At 40.3% G+C, this 12,839-nt stretch overlaps 1 non-coding gene across 1 annotated transcript; it reads left to right on the top strand.

The window, feature by feature from the left end:
* Window positions 1–628: 628 nt before the first annotated feature.
* Window positions 629–788, top strand: LOC125751250 (U1 spliceosomal RNA). Its single transcript, XR_007400573.1, has one exon. It is a non-coding gene; the product is annotated as a U1 spliceosomal RNA (small nuclear RNA).
* Window positions 789–12,839: the final 12,051 nt, after the last annotated feature.

Below are 12,839 nucleotides of genomic sequence, written 5' to 3'. Positions count from 1 at the left end.
ACACTCCAAGCACCATCTTGCTGGGTTTTTGTGTTTTACCAAAATCATTTCCCAGAATTTGGGCGTTTTTGAGGAATGGTCTGCCTCTTATAAAATTAGCAGTCTCCAGCCTAACAGGAGGAGATCAATAGCAGGAGTCTCTGCAGCCCGAAGTCTTGCAGTGTTATGTTACAAGCTGAATTTATTTCAACAGCCCACTTTTTATCATTGACATGGAGTCCCAGAGGTGGGGCATCCCATAGTTAACATAGCCCTTCAGTTCCAAATATACTGAGTAATACCAAATGTAGGAAATTTAATTAGGCCTTGCTACAAATTCACCAGGGGTCCTTGTGTCAATAATTTAATCTGTATAAACCCATTAAAGTAAAAATCAAAACTTGTAATTTAAAGGCTCGGCTCACAGTTATTTAGCCGAACTCATTAGAATGTATATGGCAGATTTTACTCTCTGAACGCTAGATGCAGGTTCTTTTTTCATTATTTTAAATCCATCCATTTTAAATACATCATGCACAGGACGGCCCTTCAGTACCACAGCCTGTTTATGCATCTTCTGCTGTTATGATGCCGATGCTGTTCTCTTGTGCCTCTAAGTCTTTGTATTTCTGGCTCCATAGCAACCACCTTACTCACCTGGCAGAGGAGATGATCACAAAGGTAGTTCACCCAGGGTAAAGTTTAGCTTGTTGCGCTGTGACCATGCTGACTCCTCTAAATTCTCCAAATGCAAGGACGTAGACTGCATAATTTCTTGTGGCGGTAGTCTGCGTTCGTGCTCAGCCCCTAATTTCCCTCTAGGGATCAATAAAGCGCCATCTTGTCTCATCTCATCATTTATACCATCTCTGATTGCAGGTGGAATTTCGCTTGATTGAGATCTGCAAGCACACAGAAGCAGATTCAGGTCTGGAATGACCTTGCAAATGCATATGATATCTTTTAAAGTTTATTTTACTTTTACAGATAAAAAAAAATGATCAAAATGTCTTCACAAAGTTAAGTAAACTAAGAATAGTGATCTTTGCTGTATTGATTTTAGTTGGAGACAAAATTGAAAAGATAGTCTTTAATTTTTGGGTAAATGTTAGATGCTGTTGTGTAAGTGTTACATCCCCAAAATGATGAAAATGATAAATAATGATGTGTTTTTGTGTGTCTGTGTGTCCAGTTAAAGCAGTAAGTTAAGCTTGCATGTGCTATCTTTGCGTTGATCTCAGTAATGATCTCAATAATAAAGTCAGTATCAGATGGAGTGAGAGTGACTTAAAGCTGCAGTGATGAGTGTCAGAAGCATTTTGGCTAAAGGGAAGAACAGAAGCTGCTTTAGCTGATGGCAAATGGATTGTATTGTGAAAACGAGGGATTAAAACTCATGCACATATGTTGTAAACAGATGAGTCAATGAGTGGGGAGTTGTTAGCAGGGTACAATAATTTTTTAATGGTTCCCTGTCTAATTGTAATTTGTAATTATATTTTAGTGGTAAGTTGATGTAGTCTGAAAGAGAGTCTCATGGTCCTTATAAAAGCAAAAGCACAGGCTATTAACCCAGATTTGCTAATCAGGCTCTGCTAATGCCCACAAGCTTTCAGATCCGAAAGCTCTCATATGAACTACGATGCAGTATGCGAGAGAGAAGCAGTGAGCTTCTTAAGCGGAGCAGTGAAGTTTAAAGCCGACGTGAAGAGAGTCTCGGTGCAAAGGCAGACATCGGCCCGGAGGTGGATTCAATACCAAATCCATTAGGGTTAGTGGTGTTCAGGTGTCTTTATGCAATAAGGCAACTAGAACAAGGAAGTGAGGTGTTGGGAATGTAAAATAATACATGTGTGGTCATAGATGGTTAGATCGGAACCAGCTGGGTTAGGGGGAGAACATCAGGAAGCCAAAAATCATACGTGACATTTACAGTAGATGGATTCGTGAACTAAAAGCAATAAAGCAACTTTTAAAAAGTCAAAGGAAACATGCAAGTTGACTGCAGTAGTCAATATTCTGTTACATAATTTATGAACTGAGCTCTGTCATGTAATGAACAGGCATTAGACAGATTTAGCTCTGTTTAGAAGAGAAGTTGAGTGTGCGACACCTTGTCCGTAGCATGGCATCGTGCATATTTCTGCCATCTACTCAGTCAACAATGTCACGTTGCCCAAATGCTATTGATCCCAGTACTAGATGGATAATACACAGGAGAAGCCCTGTGACAGCTGACTCCAAGGTGACAGTGATTAAGGAGTAACAGTAAAGCTCTGTGGTAAGAGCCCTACAAGGGTGGGAGCAGCAGATCACATTATTGCCATATCTGAAGCAGAAAGGGAAGGGGGGGGGGGGGGCGCAATCCACAATCAAGCAGGAATCAAGTAAATGGAATCAGCGTAATATGCTGCATAATTCAACCTGAAGGTGATAATGACAGAAACGGTAAAATAATACAGCACCATCGCGCGGATACCAGAGCCGCAGGCCGGTAGCGAGTGCCGTCTGCAAAGGTAATCACCAGCACAAGAGGATTAACCGCCCCGTCAATGGGGCAGAGCTCTCAGCGAGGATGGAAACATGAATTTAGCAGTGAGATTGACTGGATAGCAGATGCAGACAAGTGGCAAACAGAGGGAGTCACGATCCAGCTGGAACGAAAATTAAAGTAATATCAGAATAAAACAAAATGCATTCATGGTATATTACAATTTCAGTAGAAATGTATTTTTTTGGGATTATTTATTTCATGAAAACGTAATACTTGTATAGAATCCTGTATTTGGCACATTAGTGTGCACAGGGAGTACAGAATGTTAATTCTGCGATAGACGTAATTAAGTGTGTTTCCCCTTGGGCAGAACTGCGTCTCGGTGGGCAGCACTGTTGCCTCTCCGCTCTGGGGCTGCGGCTTTAAATCCCGCTTCTGCTCACTGCTTATGGACTTTGCATGGTCTCTTTGTATTGTGCCGGTTTTCCCCTGGGTTCCCCTGCTTCCTCCTGCAGTTCAAAGACACACAATTACTGATTTACAGTCACATGCTAATTGGTGCCTCTAAAGTTGCCCGCACTGTCTGCTGTGAGGTGCCATGGCATCTCGTCCAGGCTCAACCCCAGGCTTATGCCCTGTGATGCTTGGAACAGACTTCAGGTCCCCCTCTGACACCGAGCAGGATATGAGCTTGGAAGATGGATGATATAAGAGGGGACTTTTGCCTCATTGGCTGCTAGAAATAGGCTTCACACTGACACCTAAGGATTCTGCCAAGGATGGGCCTTTTAACAAAGAACATGCAAAAGTGGCACGACGCCTCAGTGGGAATGTCGCTACCTCAGACCTCCAGGTTGGGGGTTGTATCCGGCTGTTGCTCTCTGTGTTTTGTTTGGGTGATTCCTCTGGCACTTCCCCTGCCGCAGGTTTCCCGGGATGCAGTTCCAGGCTAATGTGACTCTCAAAGAGACAAGTAGCCGTGAAAGACAAATAAAAATTACTTGTGAAAATTTGAAAAGCCCACTTTTCATCATATCACCTCACATGGTTAATAAAATTTGCATGATCACAATGTAGGCCGTCCCCGGATTTTGAATGTCAGACTTACGGACATCTTATGAATGGCCTGCTATAAAGCCTGTTATATGAAAAAAATTGGGTTTAATGGTTCGTAAGGAATGCACCCATTACTTTCTGATGCTCGTGAAAAACAGTGCAAGGCTTATGCAGTTCAGCTTAAGGTACCGTACAGTACTGTATGTAGTTACTTTAATTATTATTATTATTATTATTATTGTTGTTGTTGTTGTTCCTGCTTACCTAGAAATTCAACTTAAAGACAGACTTAGGGAATAGATCTCATTCATATGCTCGGGACTGCCTGTAATTATGTCATTTTATGACTATAAATACCTACAATAAATTCAACTCTCCGTGTCGAGATATATGCAGAAATATTCCAGATATGAGAATTAAAATTGTTATTGTTGTGAATGGTGATCTGTTGGGGTTATTATGAAAAATTCATTTCACCACATATCACAATTTAATTTGTGAGCTGGAGTCACACAGCGTGTCATAATTAATAGGGCTATTCACTTGTCGGATTGTCTGCTCATCTGTGCACTGCAGAAATTGTGTTAATTTGCTTGCCCTGATGGTGCAGATGCTGCTGGAGTTCCAGTAGCACTATAAATGATTATCCAGGTGGCCTGAGCTTCCTCTTCATTACGCATATCGTGGAGCATCAGTGACTCCCCGCAGCCTTGATGTGAGTTGTAATCCAGCGAGCCATGCTCCGAAAAGCATTAATCAATCCCCTGCTGGATGGAGAATGGATCCTCAAGGTTAATAAATGTGAATTTATTAATTAACTGATTACATTTCTCTCAACAATGAATAGCAGTAATGTTTGCATTCCTTGCTCCAGTTGGTCTTCGGTTTTATCAATTTTTAAAATCAATATCATAATATTTCCATCCAACCATCCATATTCTCTGCCCGCTTGTCCTACGTAGGGTCACGGAGGTCCAGAGCTCATGCAGGACAGGACGCTGACCCTTAGCAGATGATAATATTTCACGCACTAAATTGATTAGAGAGGGGCTAGTACTTTCTCTATTTTTGAGAGTAAATCATGACTCAAGTCATTTTGAAATAACTCATTACTAAAATTTATTGCAATTTTACAATATCTTTTTTCTCTTCTTCGGGAAAAAAATATCTTCTTACCTGTGTTTTCACAAGCAGCCAGCACTGATGTTGGCAGGCCGCAGCAAGATTAACATGGATGCATGGTGAGTCGGAGGTGCAATTCTCAGAGGAATCCAGTGCATTAATGACTCCATGAAGAAATATCATAATCACACTTGTTACATTACCGGCACTGATTTTACAAACGGTAAAACCAGGTAAAAAATTAATAAAATTCAAAATGGAATGCATTATACAAATCTGATTAATCTGGGACTGATATAAGAGAGTGATTTTGATGCAATCGGTATAGGTCATTTATAACGTCTTTCATAATGCATGAAAGACAAAATTCAAGGTTTAATATAGTCCTTGATTGTTCTGCTTTGGTGTCAACTTTATTTTTAGATTGATTTTTATAATCATTTTCAAGGGGAAAACAAAAGTAATTTCTCAAGAAGGCCTTATATAAGGTTTTTTTTTATGTTACACGTAAGGTAACATAAGGCAAAGATATGCAGCAAACGCAGTCACAGCGATTTAATAAATTGCCTGAAAATCCAGGAGAAACACAAAAAGCTTTTACACTGTGATCTTTATGTCTGTGAAATGGACCCTGACAACCAAATATCATCTCATACTACTTTTCATATTGTCATTGTACAGATCTTGCAACTCATAAATTTTAAAATTAGAGCAGCAAAAGTTCAGTATTGTAGGTGACAGTTATACATTACAGTGCATTTGTGTTACAAATAATCTATCTGTAATGACCTTTAGAAGACAACGTACTTATGCACTCAAGATGTTCCATCTATCTATCTATCTATCTATCTATCTATCTATCTATCTATCTATCTATCTATCTATCTATCTATCTATCTATCGTAATATTTTTAATACAGTTATACAAAATACCTCTCATCAAGCAACTTGCATACAATGTAAAGTAAAAAAAAATAGAGCTGAATGAATGGCCTACATGCAGTTACCCTAAAAATAGATACCCTAATTTATTACAAGTAACAAACTAAAACATGTGAGGAAATAATTAGGGTAATAAAGATTGTAAATAGTGCCCATGTCACGAGAGAGATAAAGGAGAAGGGAAACTGAAAATGATCACTCACACAATATTGACAGTGCGGCAGAGACAAATGTGCAGCAATCCAATAGACTATCCAACAAATCACAGTAATGGTGGCATGCAGATAGTAGATCAAGTAACATCTATGTACGATAATACTACTGGAACAATGGCTGACATCATGCAGGCCAAACCTTCTTGCATAAATGCTGAATTCTTCAGCTGAGTTTGTGGGTGCAGTGATGGAGAGCTAATTGAATTGTGGCAACACAGCACCATTATCAAATGGTCCAAAAACCCCTAATTTCCTTTTGCCAAAAAAAAATGCAGATGAAACAAAACTCCACCCAACGATTAATCATCCAGATACTTATCCAATAGATGGTTCATTTAAAAGTATATCCTTCAATTGTGTCACAATCTCAGAATTACTAGAAGGATGCCAATGCAACAAACAAAAGTATATATAACAAATAAAAGTCTACTTTGTCAAAAAAGATAAACAATTTAACTGCAGAATATTAAAAGGAGACCTTTTAACAAGAATATGGCTTGTTAACAGTTGTGCCGTTGGGGGATGGGGGGAGGGGGGTTGGTGGTGGAAGTTAATTCAAAATTTTTGAAACATAATTGCATTGCTCTGGGTTGGGGGCCCAATATGATTCACTTTCATGGGGCCCCGCTGGTTAGTATAGAAAAGATTAAGGCCATTGGCTCCCTTTTTCACTCATTTTTTGCTCAATTGAACTTCTTTTGTCAGCAATTTAAATATGATATGAACTGTACATTAAAATTTAAACAGTGGAGTTGTCCACTCATGTATTAGAATATAGAGTATGTAGTGAAAAATAAATTAATATACAGTATGTCATTTTTTTGAAACAGAATTATACCTTGTGGGGGGGTCACAACTAGTGAATATTTCACCATTGCAATGATTATGTTTTGGAAGAAGGTTAAGTCTTTCAATGTTCTTTAATGGTTATTTCCAGCTAGGAACAAATAAGTTAATTGTAGAGTAAGCCTTATTTTGCACAGGTGAAGCGAGACTCATTTGTTCAACAATGTACAAAGTGAGCTTCTATACACGGAATGTATAGTTGTTGCATTTGTAACCCAGATTGTGAGTCTGACTCAGGACAAAAGGGGTCTGTGCAGTTTAGAGGGTAGCTTTTGAATATTCATTGGCTGTGTAAGAGAAGAGTCAACGCAGGGCCAGTAAGGTTTCAATAGGCATGAATCACCAAAATGAAACAGTAAAATAGATTACATGGAATTAAGCATGAGGCGGCATGGTGGTGCAGTGCTTAGCACTGGGGGTGGCATGGTGGTGCAGTGGTTAGCACTGTTGCCTCACACCTCTGGGAACCGGGTTCGAGTCTCCACCTGGGTTACATGTGTGTGGAATTTGCATGTTCTCCCCATGTCGTCGTGGGGTTTCCTCCGGGTACTCCGGTTTCCCCCCACAGTCCAAAGACATGCTGAGGCTAATTGGACTTGCTAAATTGCCCATAGGTGCCCATAGGTAGGCATGTGAGAGTGTACAGTATGGTGTGTGAGTGTGCCCTGCGATGGGCTGCCCCCCATCCTGGGTTGTTCCCTGCCCTGTGTCCAATGCTTCCGGGATAGGCTCCGGATCCACCGCGACCCAGTAGGATAAACGGTTTGGAAAATGCATGGATGGATGGAATTAAACATTTGACCCTGGCTTCCTTGTAAGGAAATGAAACACGCTGTCTGTACTGACATAAGGCTGCTCTTTGCTGCAGCAGCATTCCTTCTCAACATATGATCATTGCTGTGGGAAACGTCCTCCCCGCCATGCTGAAAGGCCCCTTCTGCCCCCCTTAGATGATGGCTTTGTTATTTGTTTGGAATTAATTTCCCCTGCAGAAATAAAAACTGTGGGTCCGGCCTGTACGGTTTTTCTTTCTTTTTTTTTTATCTCTCTTGAGGTGCAGGATCAGATAAAATATATTCATATTTTTCAGAAACACAACCCCATGGCAACATAAAATTATTATTATATTTTTCCCGCAGTTACTCGGAGAATGAAAATAAATAACTTCAATTGTTTGTGTAAACAGACTTCGTCTGATTTTCTGAGGCGTTACGAAATATGCTTCAGTCATATAATGCATTTTGCACTGAAGCTTCCTTCACATAAGCTGCATTTTAATTTTCCGGAAAAGACAGCCTGCCAAATAAAATCAGTGTTCCCACGTTTGGTCGGATCAGCCGGCATGCTGTGCTTATTTATTATTTCATTTGTTAATTTATTTCTGCAAGAACATCCAGAAGCATTCACAAAATCCGGGGCAGTGCCTGGATTCTTCGTCAGTTTTTTGCCGCACTTAGAAGAGGAGAGTGTAACAGCAGGAGGAGACTCTGATGGACGGTGAGAGACCAGTGGTACCTCATGGTGAGGTGGGGATGCAGAGCAGATATGTGCCATCTTAAGATGCCTTCTGTGACAACCAGCTACAATAAGGATAACCATATTGAGATAAAGTAGCATATTTTTTGATAAAAATAACATGGTAAACATACCACTGGGAATTGACCTAGCCGCAGACCATGAAGCGTCACAACTTTCAAGCAATCGGCAGGTAAATGGCATTGCAGCCTTATGAGATCGCAGTAGATCACAGGCCTGGGGAATAATATGTGCCGGTAGAGTGGCTTTCATCAAAATCAGGAAGGCTCAAGATATGAAAAGGAAATAAGTAATATCATATAATGATGAATATGTTGATGTAATACTTCCCACACATACAACGCTGTGGTGTGTATTTATGAATTTATCATCCGTCTTCCTTTGGTGCTTCTGTTAAGCTGTAAAACTGGACACACAGCTGCTAATATCCCCGTGAGCCATTTCACATGAGGAAAATGGATCAATATATGGTGTTACAGCATATGAAGTATATGCTGTGTTTTTGGGGCCCCAGAATTGCTTTTCATATCAGGTCTTCTCACCACTTATCTTGATCACACTTCAGATTTGCAGTCTGTGGAAAACTTTAACTTTCTTGTTATACTGCTATTCTGGTGAACTTTCTGTTTTGGAGCAATAACTTAGTGCCTCCATGTCTGCACATATATGGCCTAACATTCCACTTCATAATTCCCTGCTTCTCAGTTCAGAAGCGATGTTCAGTAATGAGAAGTTCTCCACCACCATGTGTGGCCACTGGACGAAGTTCTTTCTGTGGATTTAAGAATTTAGTTATATCCTTGTTTACTCACCGGACTTGTCCCACATTGTCCCAGAAATCCTGGTTTCTTTTTAGTGAGCAGTGATATTAAGATCCTGTGTTTCTGCTAGGGGACGTATGCATTGCGATTTCTGCATGCCCATTTCGGTGCATCCTTCAAGATTCAAGAGTGTGATTTCCTAGACAGGTCTATGCTTTGAGAGGTTTTGGCTGCTGATTGATTGACTGCTTGGTATTCTGGGAAATTTGGGTGAATTTTGGATGAAGCCCAAAAACCTTATAAACTGGTTTGTGCTCTTTTACATACAGATAGTGATCAACAACATTTTTTATGGGATCTCAGGAATGTCTTTTGACTGAGACCTGATAGGCCGTTAGAATCGGTGAAATGACACCCTTTGACCACCATTGTTACGGACTGCATGCTAAGCCGTATGATGGTTCAGTTATTACCACTGTGGTGTCACATCATCTCCCCCAGGTACGTGGACTTTTCTTGTTTCGCCCATGTACATGTAAGCTAACTCTGGGTACTACAGTATTCTTTGAATTAATTTTCAAAAAAATATACACAGTAGATAACGTAAAATTGTAAAAATAGCTCACTGTAATAAACAAGCCATGGCTGTCCTTACACTTACTGGCTGTGCAATATAAAAACCAAATATCCATCCGCACTCGCGGCTCAGACGTGCTCTTACTCACCTACCTCCCTCTCCAATTAAAAGGCATGTGTCCTCCATTCTACCGCTCACCCTTTCCTCTCTAAATAGTTATGTGCTGTGAACAGAAGCCGGCCTCATGTGGGCCCCTACCATTTATTTGCAAGCTAAGACAGGGAGGTTGAGAAACAGGGCAGACAAGGGTGATGTCAGCACTGAAGGCGGAGTAGAAAGTCAGTGAGCAGAACAGCTTACAGATGGCACCATTCCTTAAAAGCAGAGCATAGACAAGGAACGCTGCCCAGTCCCAGTGGAATTAGGCTGCAGATTACCTGTAGGTTGTGGTCTCATGCATCTGCTTCCTCTTACGTCCAGAAAGCACTGATTTGGACCAACCCCTTCCTTGCTGCAGGATTCTCTTCCCATTTTTTTCATAGCCCTTGACTGGCCTACACACTTCTTTCTAATGTGGATAAGGTCATTCCTGTGGGATTCTCAGACGTTCCAGGCCCTGATTCTCCATCCTATTATGCCACACCGAAGGCAGCCTCATTCAACCACCATGCACTCAATTGCTAACCTATCAGTGTGTGTGTGTGTGTGTGTGTGTATGTGTGAATGCAATCAAAAAAGTAAAATTGCCAAAAGTCTTGTACGGTTAGGGTTGGGTAGGGGGTTAAACCTATCCAAAATATATCCAAAATGAATACAGTGTAGCTAGTTGTCATGTTGAGATAAGTTTTCCCGATACAGATGAGTGGAGAGTCCACACCAGCCTGTGGGTGTGGCTAATAAAGGTCACGCCCCTCTTGGTCCCTTGGTGCCCCTGTGTGATGTTGCTTGTCCTTGACAACACTGATCGGTCGCAGCATTTCCAACAGGCCTGCATCTCTTACAGTACAAACCTAATACCGGTCACACCTGCCACTCTTCTGCAAATTTCATGCAAATTTCTTTTAACATGAATCAGTGTTAAATTAATTTCATAATACCAGTACAGTCATGTTCTTGCTATAGTGGACTTCAGGACTCGTGGACTTCAGGCACTCACAGAACACCAAGGCCCCACTCCATATGAATGGCCAACAAAGATTGGAAATGGACCCTTTCAAAATTCTGGGCAGATCAGCTCAGACCACCTCATTAAGAAGGCAATTCTGAGGCTGTATTTCCTCAGGCACCTGAAGAGGTTTAGTGCTGCCCCCTCGTACAGTATACACATACAACTCCGTGTAGCGAGCATCCTGACATGTTTCATCACACTCTAGTATTGTGTAACAGATTCTTTCACTAGTAAAAGAATTCGGCAAATTGTCACTTTGTCCTCAAAGATCTGTGATTCTACCCTGCCGTCAGCGGAACACCTCTACATTCAACACACCACTTAATGTTTCTGCTGTTTCTCTCAGGTAGATAACTCGCCACAAAAACAACACGCTTCAAGGACACTTTCGTCCTCGGTGCCATCAGACCCCTCAACAGTTTCCCTTGCTTGTAATCAACAATTCAACACCTGCACTGTATCAGTGTTTAGATTTTCTTCAACTCAGATCCTAACAACATGTTTGCACATTATGATTGCACATTTCATGTGATTCATGCTATGCACTATATATGGATGTGTGTTATCTACATTTTACTTGTGTCATTGGACTACTTAAATGCACACAAACCCCTGTATTTACCACAAACCTTGCATTTATTCCTTTCTATCGTGAATTTATTCTATGTCTATGTTGTGCCTTAATTCTTAATTGTCTGTTGTAACGTTACCTCTAAAATTAGCAAGCTGTGGCATCGCAAGTTTCCATCTGCCTTGGTCAGGTGGCAACAAAGATTCAGATTATATGATTTCCAAATATCACACAACCTCCTGCTACCAGCTGCTACATGGCAGGCAAGCTGAAGAAAGTGACCAGTCAGAACCTACCTAGACTTGGTTTCACATCACATTCTATGCCAAAGTATCAAGTCAGTCAAGAGTCAAGAGAAGATGCAAAAGGTTATGTCAAATGGGTAATTATGAATGACAGTTGCCACATTCTTGATTGAAAGTTTAGTGTACAGTGTTGACAGAGCATGTCATCGTATGGCAGTTAAGTAATGTAAGCTATTGTTTATATAGCAAGAGAGTGATTTCAAAATACAAATCTAATATACTACACCAAGCTTTCTGCAATAAAATACAGAAATGTAGCCACAGTAATTTATGTTTTAATGAAATATTTAAAGGGCAAAATTCTTGGAAGTTTTTTGGCTAAGTGGGCTTCCTCCAACATTTATGTATTTTGTAATATTTGACCTATTACTCCAGGCTAGCATGCAGCATAGGTTTTAAGGATATGGACTAATCAACTGAAACTTGTCAGCCCAAGTCAGCCCAAGCACTGCCTTTGAGCAAAACACTTCATCTGCATTGTTCCAGACTCCAGCAGCATTCGTGGTTAAGTTTCTTTGTATAAAATGAACAGCTAAGCAAGTAAATGCAAGCTCATTTTATACAGGGATAATATGTGTAAGAAACAGAACACTATAGGTACTTAAGTAAATACGTATATTTCGCAAGTAGTCTGCAAGTAGGAAAATACTAATTGGGGAATATATATAGAAATAAATACCATTTTTGGTAGAATGTAATTTTTTTCTTATATTAGATTTGTACTAAGACTGTTATACTAGTGACTTTGCCAGCCAAACTGTACTTATTACAGCAAATACCTTCATTAAATATCCCCTATGTTCTGTTCCACTTTAAAGAGTAACCACTGTTTCAGAACTACATTTTCTCTGCCCTCCTCTGTTGCACCTATTTACAGCTACACTTTTGTAAATGTGACAAGCTCCGATAATACATTCGGTTTTCAAACTCGGCTTTGAAAGACGGTACTGCTGTCCTTTGTGTTTTTGCCTCTCGGTGAATGCCTCTAATGGCTGCTAGTTAGTTAATACAAATAGGCGGCAGACACCGGCTACTCACACAAATGAAACCAAATATTTTTATCAGTATTTTCTAAATATACTATTTACGTATGATATTGACTTTGGGATCTACTGTAGAAGGTGAAATTGTGTGTTGGCTCAGTCCCCCACAGTATAAGGTCTTAATTACAAATATGCTTTAAAAATGCTTAAGAAATAAAGAACAGTAAAAAAGTCAATTAGTCCTTGAAGCAGCGTCTTGTGTCTCACTCAGGTTACTTTAGCCA

This window comes from Brienomyrus brachyistius, chromosome 10 (genome assembly GCF_023856365.1).
Source record: "Brienomyrus brachyistius isolate T26 chromosome 10, BBRACH_0.4, whole genome shotgun sequence".
NCBI classification, from domain to species: Eukaryota; Metazoa; Chordata; class Actinopteri; order Osteoglossiformes; family Mormyridae; genus Brienomyrus; species Brienomyrus brachyistius.
The sequence above is the reverse complement of the archived record's forward strand: the minus strand, read 5'-3'. Positions and strand labels throughout refer to the sequence as shown.